The sequence below is a fragment of the Sinocyclocheilus rhinocerous genome, unplaced genomic scaffold (genome assembly GCF_001515625.1).
Source record: "Sinocyclocheilus rhinocerous isolate Xijiao unplaced genomic scaffold, SAMN03320098_v1.1 scaffold2341, whole genome shotgun sequence".
In the NCBI taxonomy this organism is placed as follows: Eukaryota; Metazoa; Chordata; class Actinopteri; order Cypriniformes; family Cyprinidae; genus Sinocyclocheilus; species Sinocyclocheilus rhinocerous.
The window spans coordinates 408,619-415,641 of NW_015647626.1; the positions used below are offsets into that span (position 1 = coordinate 408,619).

Consider the following 7,023-nt stretch of genomic DNA (forward strand, 5'->3'; position numbering starts at 1 on the left):
AATGCGCCGATCCCCGATCTGCCTAAATGCGTCTATGTTCGCGCGAATCATTCGTGATCGAGCTTCATCTACAGAAGAAGTGAGTATAAGGTTTTTTATGAATCTTTGCAAATCGCCTTTCCTAATGTGCTAGTTAGCAAGTTTCCCGGCTAAAGTAAACAAACAGTACTGCTCGTCAGTCCTCACCCCACAGAAGAGAGGGGCGGGGTGGGCAGAGCTCATTAGCATTTAAAGCAACATGGACTAGAACGACGTGCTGAAAACAGAGCTAGTAAAAGGCCAGAAGCTGGTAATCTGGGCTATTAAGTAGCAGTGATCTATAAAATAAAGAGATGTGAAGTTTCTCCAGAACTCTTGTTCCCTTGAGTAAGACACATCACCAGCGCATCTAATCATCTTTATTTCATCAGGAACGATGAAAACTCTAGCGTAACTGACAATAAATGTGTGAATGAGCTTGGGTAGTTAATGACTGTTTCACAAATGTATCAAAATGCAAAGCACATAAGAGACGTGACTGGTGCTTTATCAGACAACATTCACATTCATTACAGTGCATGAAGCAAACATGTTACTCAGAATGAAGCATGATTATATGAAAGAGTATAAATGATCAAAACTTTGTGGTGTGAACTCATCGATGCTTTACGGCAAAAGTGCAACTTTTCTAAATCTGTATTAGCTGCATGTTTTAACTTCCAAATATGTACAATAACCTGAATGTAAAAGGGTTAGGCTGAAATGAAGGGATTTGAATATGAATATAGATATATTAAATAGATATATCGGAAGATTAAATAGATTAATCTTCCGATATATCCAATCAGATTTGAACAGTTTATTCAAATTACAATCTTGGTTTAATTATCCTGCTTGTGAAATGGAGTGATATTAAATTTCACATTTCATAGCTTATAAAAATGAGTGCAGTTTTCTCTCTTTTTTTTTTTTAAAAGGTTTATTTATGCATATATATATATATATAACGTCATCACATAGTCACAGAGATACGAAATTTGCTGTCATTATAGTAGATTTTACAGTCAGTGAGGATGATGGGAAACTTGCTTGGTTACTGGAAAAATGTGAGATTTACAATCGCCCTCAATTATACTCTGCGTCATACACAAGTGTGTTTTACAAGACATAGTTTGTTATTCTACAAGGATGCATTACACTAACCAAAAATTACAGTAAAGACTTTCAGAATGTTTCAAATAAATGCTGTTGTTTTGTACTTTCTATTTCTCTTTGAATCCTGAAATCCAATAATCAGAAATGTTTCTTAAGCAGCATAATGATTTCTTAAGCAGGTAACGATTGTAGTAATGATGCTGAAAATTCAGCTTTGATCAGGAATAAAGTACATTTGAAAATAAATTAAAGTAAAAAAAAAACTGTTATTTTAAAACGTAATATTTCAGAATATTACAGTTTTTACTGTATTTTTGATCAAATAAATGCTGTCTTGGTGAGTAGAGATTTCTTTGTAAAACATTACATTACCGTCCAAACATTTAGGGTCATGATTTTTTAATGTTTTTGAAAAAAGTCTCTGCCATTTTCAAATCTTGTCTTTTTAAAAAAAATCATGTTATACTAATCTTGTGGTGTAGCTTCATCTAAACCATAGACTGTATAAAAACATGGACGTAGTGTCCGTGACGAGTTGTCTTATATGTGGTGGATCATTGTGTGTCATTGAACGGCTCAATAGTATAAGGAACGGTACTTTTTAAACATGTAGAACCTGTAACAAATATAAACATATTCATATATATATATATATATAACGTCATCACATAGTCACAGAGATACGAAATTTCGAAACGTTTTACATCTATACAGTATATATCAACTTAGATATATTTTAACATTCTGTCATTTATTGTACGTTTGACTGGCTATGCGGCACTGTAAGAATAGTCAGTTAGTATGACGGTGTTTCACTGTAGTGCTTGCTGTGTTTCAGACTCTGTGTTCAGTGCTGCGTGGAAGCGGAGCACATGGAGCCAGGAGCTGTTTTATTGGAAATCAGAGCATCAGTGTTTTTCAGAGGGAAATGGGGAATCTCTGTCGCTCCACTCCACTTGCATACGTTGTTCCAGTCTGACTTTCAGTCTGTGTGTTGCTTGGTGACACATAAAACTTGATGCTTTGGCTTCTTATGGAACTATTTACATTTGCGGAGAAGAAATATACGAACTAACTGACCAACTTCTTTTAAAGTTATATTTCTGGGCTTCTATTAGACAGGACAGTAGGAGGAGAGACAGGACAGATTGAGAGGATTGGAACAGGACCAGGAAAAGAATTGGAGTCAGGACCTGAGACACATGTGAACCATATGTCAGAGTGCTGCCCATGTGGCACTGACTCATTTGTTTCCAATATCTAAAAAAATCTAACTTACTTGATATAATTTTTTTTTTTTTTTTTACATTTTAATTTTTAAAGAAAGGCTTAGAATTTTTAAAGCAAATTATATTTGATGACATCACTAAGTGTGTTTACATGCACAATAAAACATTGATAACAATCAAAAACTTCTTTATAATAAAAGTGTTTTATATGAGATTTGAAATGTTCGTCCTGTTTGGACATTACAGTGTAAAGAGACGTGCTCATAATGTGGACACTGAAAAACCTGGCAAAATAGCATTTAAAGTGCTTACATACTGTGCAAAATTAGGGTGATGGGTGAAAATCTAGGTGCACTCATACTACTGTTCAAACATGTAGGGTCAGTAATCTTTTTTATTATTGATTGATTGATTGATTGAAAGAAAATGATACTTTTATTCAGCAAGGATGCATTAAATTGACCAAAAGTGACAGTAAAGACATTTATAAACTACTTCTTTTTTTAAAATGCTGTTATCAATGAATCCTGAAATAAAAGTATCACGGTTTCCACAAAAATATGGAGCAGCACAACTGTTTTCAAGATTGATAATAATAAAAAAAAATTTCCTTGAGCATAATGATGCTGAAAATTCAGCTTTGATCACAGGAATAAATGACATCTTAAAATATATTCAAAAATATTTTACATAATATTTCACAATCTTACTGTTTTACTGTATTCTTAACCAAGCCTTGGTGAGCACAAGAGACTTCCATAAAAAAAGAATTACAAAAAATCGTACTGACCCCAAACTTTTGAATGGTAGTGTGTTTGTATCTGTGTGTATATATTGCCTATTAATGCAGTATCTCTGAATGTTAACTTGATTACGTGAGCACTCATTAACTTAACTGTATATACAGTATTGAATACTTTGACAGCGCAACTATGAGTGATATAGTATTTGCATAAAATAACTTGAGCAGAATACTCTGGTATTTTCTAGAGAGTGTGTGGCAGCCCACGAGGGTTGAATTTGACAGAAAAAGAGACAGAGTTGGAGGCAGAAAAAGAGGCAGAAACAACACTACGTAATGTGACCTTACTTATTGAGAGCTGACGATGGTCTTTTTGACACACCACCTCACGGAACATTTCTCTGAAGCGTGAAGACATGAGGTTATACAGGATGGTTTATGTCTGAATACTTGATTCTGATTGGCTGGCAGGTATGCATTAAAATTTAGATCGTTTAATGCACAGGTAGTTCCAAGTCAGTTTAATCAACGTTCTATATTAATGTGCTGCTTTCATTGACACACACACACAGAGAGAGAGAGAGAGAACGCAGTTTGCACTGCGCACACACAGAAACATAGGAACACAGAAACATGTTGTCAACCACACCACTCCAGTCCATTAATTAATGTCTTGTGAGAAAAGCTGCTTTTATGTAAGAAACAAATTTATCAAGACTTTTCAACTTCGGACCGTTGTTTCCATCTAAAATACCCTATCCAAGTCCCCTATCCATAATATTTCTCTCTTCATCTTGCTCTGAATCAGGAGAGAAATATTCACAGATCAACCACTGTTTGCAAGTAAAAACCATTCTAAACAAATACTGTGATGTTTTTATTAGCTGTTTGGACTCTCATTCTGACGGCGCCCATTCACTGCAGAGGATCCATTGGTGAGCACGTGATGTAATACTACATTTCTCCAAATCTGTTCTGATAAAGAAACAAACTCATATCTTGGATGGCCTGAGGGTGAGTAAATGTTCAGCAAAATATCATTTTTGGGTGAACTATTCCTTTAATATTCATTGCAAAAAAGGCTATGAATAGTGACGTTAGTTCTGGGAAAAGCTCTAACATCATTTGTTTGTAGATGGCACTATTGTGTTATCTAATGCAATGACAATTACACATTTAAGTGTGCTTTAAGTGTCCAGATACACGTATAATGTGTTTAAATCTATAAAATAACTGTTACTTTTGGCGCGCATCTGCTCTACTGACAGTGTTTATGAACTTGAGAATACATGACTAGATCTTAAAGGGGTCATATGATGCGATTTCAATTTTTCCTTTCTCTTTGAAGTGTTACAAGCTCTTGGTGCATAAAGAAGATCTGTAAAGTTGCAAACACTAAAGTCTCAAAACCAAAGAGATATTTTGTATCTCAGTATCAAAGTAAATGTTGAAATTTGTTGAGGATGGCCACACAGCGTAGTGCTGACGAGCTATTACAATAAGCCAGATGTAGACTGACGCTATTACTAAATCAGATCCCCTTTGTATTTACAATAACATGACATGAGGCTGATAAAGCACAGATGAGGATTTTCTGTTTATCAGCACAGATTATTAACAAAGTTCCTTGAGGTTTCTACAATTGCACAACCTCACGCACTGGACAAGAATGTGTCATACTTAAAAAAGCTGGGATTTGACTCTTTATTTCTTTTGCTGGCATAATATTTAGAAAAGAATACTTGAGTTTTTCAGCTCTGAATAATGAACACTGGCAGTTTGCTATTAACACTTTTTCACACTGCTCATACTGTATACTGGATTGCTAGGTTTTATGATTTCTACATTTCTAAACCTTGGGTTAACATTCTTTTTTTTAATGTTCACAAGATTAATAACATCGACTACACAAGTATGTATCACAAGCATGCAATGTTGCTTATTCATCTGTGGAAATATTGCAACATAAGTCTACTTCAGTTGTTTAAAGGAATAGTTCTCCTAGAAATTTAAAGTTTAAGGTTTAAAGTTAAAACGCCTTAATTATTGATTTGTTTCACATAAACAAGCAGCTTTTCGCTTCACAAGATGTTAACTGATAGACTGGAGTGGTGTGGATTATTGTGATGTTTTTATCAAGAAACAAATTCATCTACATCTTAGATAGCCTGAATTTACATATTTTTTTGTTAACTATTCCTTTAACTGAGTGGTCGCCAACCTTTTTAAGCCCAAGATCCCTGACCTCAGCCTTTATAAATGACAAGATCTACCTATTGAAGAATTGACAGAAAAAGACAGCCCAGATTGTACTTCCAATTTTATTAGTATTTTAATTAGATTCTGATTAGTAATCAGTAATCTCTAGCTTCCGCTAACTGTTGTACGCACATTCAAGAGAGAGCGGCGTTCCAGCGGATGACGTAGGCGTAACATAAGCTCCAGTGAGAAAATGATAGTCTCGACTCTCGCGTGAACCAAGTTTTGTTTACAGAAGCAAAGGAAGCAACGTTTCTGGAAAACCAGGCTCCTCTTGCCTTATATCAAAATCCTCCGAAATTTTTCTTTGCAAAATCCTCGTTTTGTTTTGCTTTCTCCTTTGCACTTCCACGTTCATCACATCTCACCAGAGCTTGTGCTACGCCTACATCCTACGTCATCCGCTGGAACGCCACTCTCTCGTGAACGTGAGTACGACAGTTAGCGGAAGCTAGAGATTACGGTTTATAAAGTTTTAAATATGGATATTTTTCTTTAAAAAATGCATTGATTTGCTTCAGGAGGACTTTATTAACATCCCTTGGAGCCGTGTGGGACACTTTTTATGATGGATGGATGCGCTTTATTGGACTATTGAAAAATAAGACCCATTCACTGCCATTATAAAGCTTGGAAGGGCCAGGACATTTTTTTAATATAACTATGATTGGATTTGTCTGAAAGAAGAAAGTCATATACACCTAGGATGCCTTAAGCCTGAGCAAATCATGGGGTAATTTTCATTTTTGGGTGGACTATCCCTTTAACGTCCTGTTTACAGACTCAGGCATTATGTGTTTTTCTTTATCACTGTCCCAGTAGTTCCGGAAAATAACAAAAAAATAGGTACACTCTAAAAAATGCTGGGTTGTTTCAACTCAACTTTGGGTCAAATATGGACTAACCCAATTATTGGGTTACATTTTTAAACTAAATTTTTAACCCAAAAGTTGGGTTAGTCCATATTTGACCCAAAGTTGGGTTGAAACAACCCAGCATTTTTAGAGTGTACAAAAAATACAGTACCAAGACTAGAGAAATGTATGTTTGTACTTATTTTTCTGCTATTTTTGGGTTGGAGACAGGGTTCCTCAATAGGCGGCCCGCGGGCCACATCCGGCCCATGAGAGATAAAAGTTTGGCCCGTGCTAATTTCAAATAATGTGACATGAAAATTCAAACGCAGCATCAGAAAGCTACATTAACTTACATCGTGTCTACACCGGACGCGAGCGACGCAGCACTACGCAATAAAATACAATAGAACTCGTTATAATCAGTGATGCTGTCTTGGATGCGGCGCGACAAGACAAATCCCCAACAGTAAACTGCTGACTCGTTCTATTTATAAAGTAGCCTACTGACACAACGTTCAAATGATTTGCAATGCTTTGTCGCGTCCAGTGTAGATACGATGTGACAGCAAAAACATGGCGAGTGTGTAGAAAAGAAAAGTGGACACGGAAAAAGAGATGATTCAAATGTGAATGGACTGATACCATCTTTGTTATGGAATACACGTGTTGGTTCGCAGTGAGTTCACAGTTTTAACGTACAAGTTTGCTTTAATTTATTTTCAAGATCTGAGGTAAAATATCTATTGTTGCTTTCACTATGGCTATAAAGATAATGCAAAATAATATTCAAACTCACATTAGA

The 7,023-nt window shown here is 35.5% G+C and overlaps 1 pseudogene; it reads right to left on the reverse strand.

Annotated features, from left to right (window-relative positions):
- Positions 1-1,241: 1,241 nt before the first annotated feature.
- LOC107709343 (neuromedin-U receptor 1 pseudogene) overlaps positions 1,242-7,023 on the reverse strand; it is a 10,369-nt pseudogene continuing 4,587 nt past the window's right edge.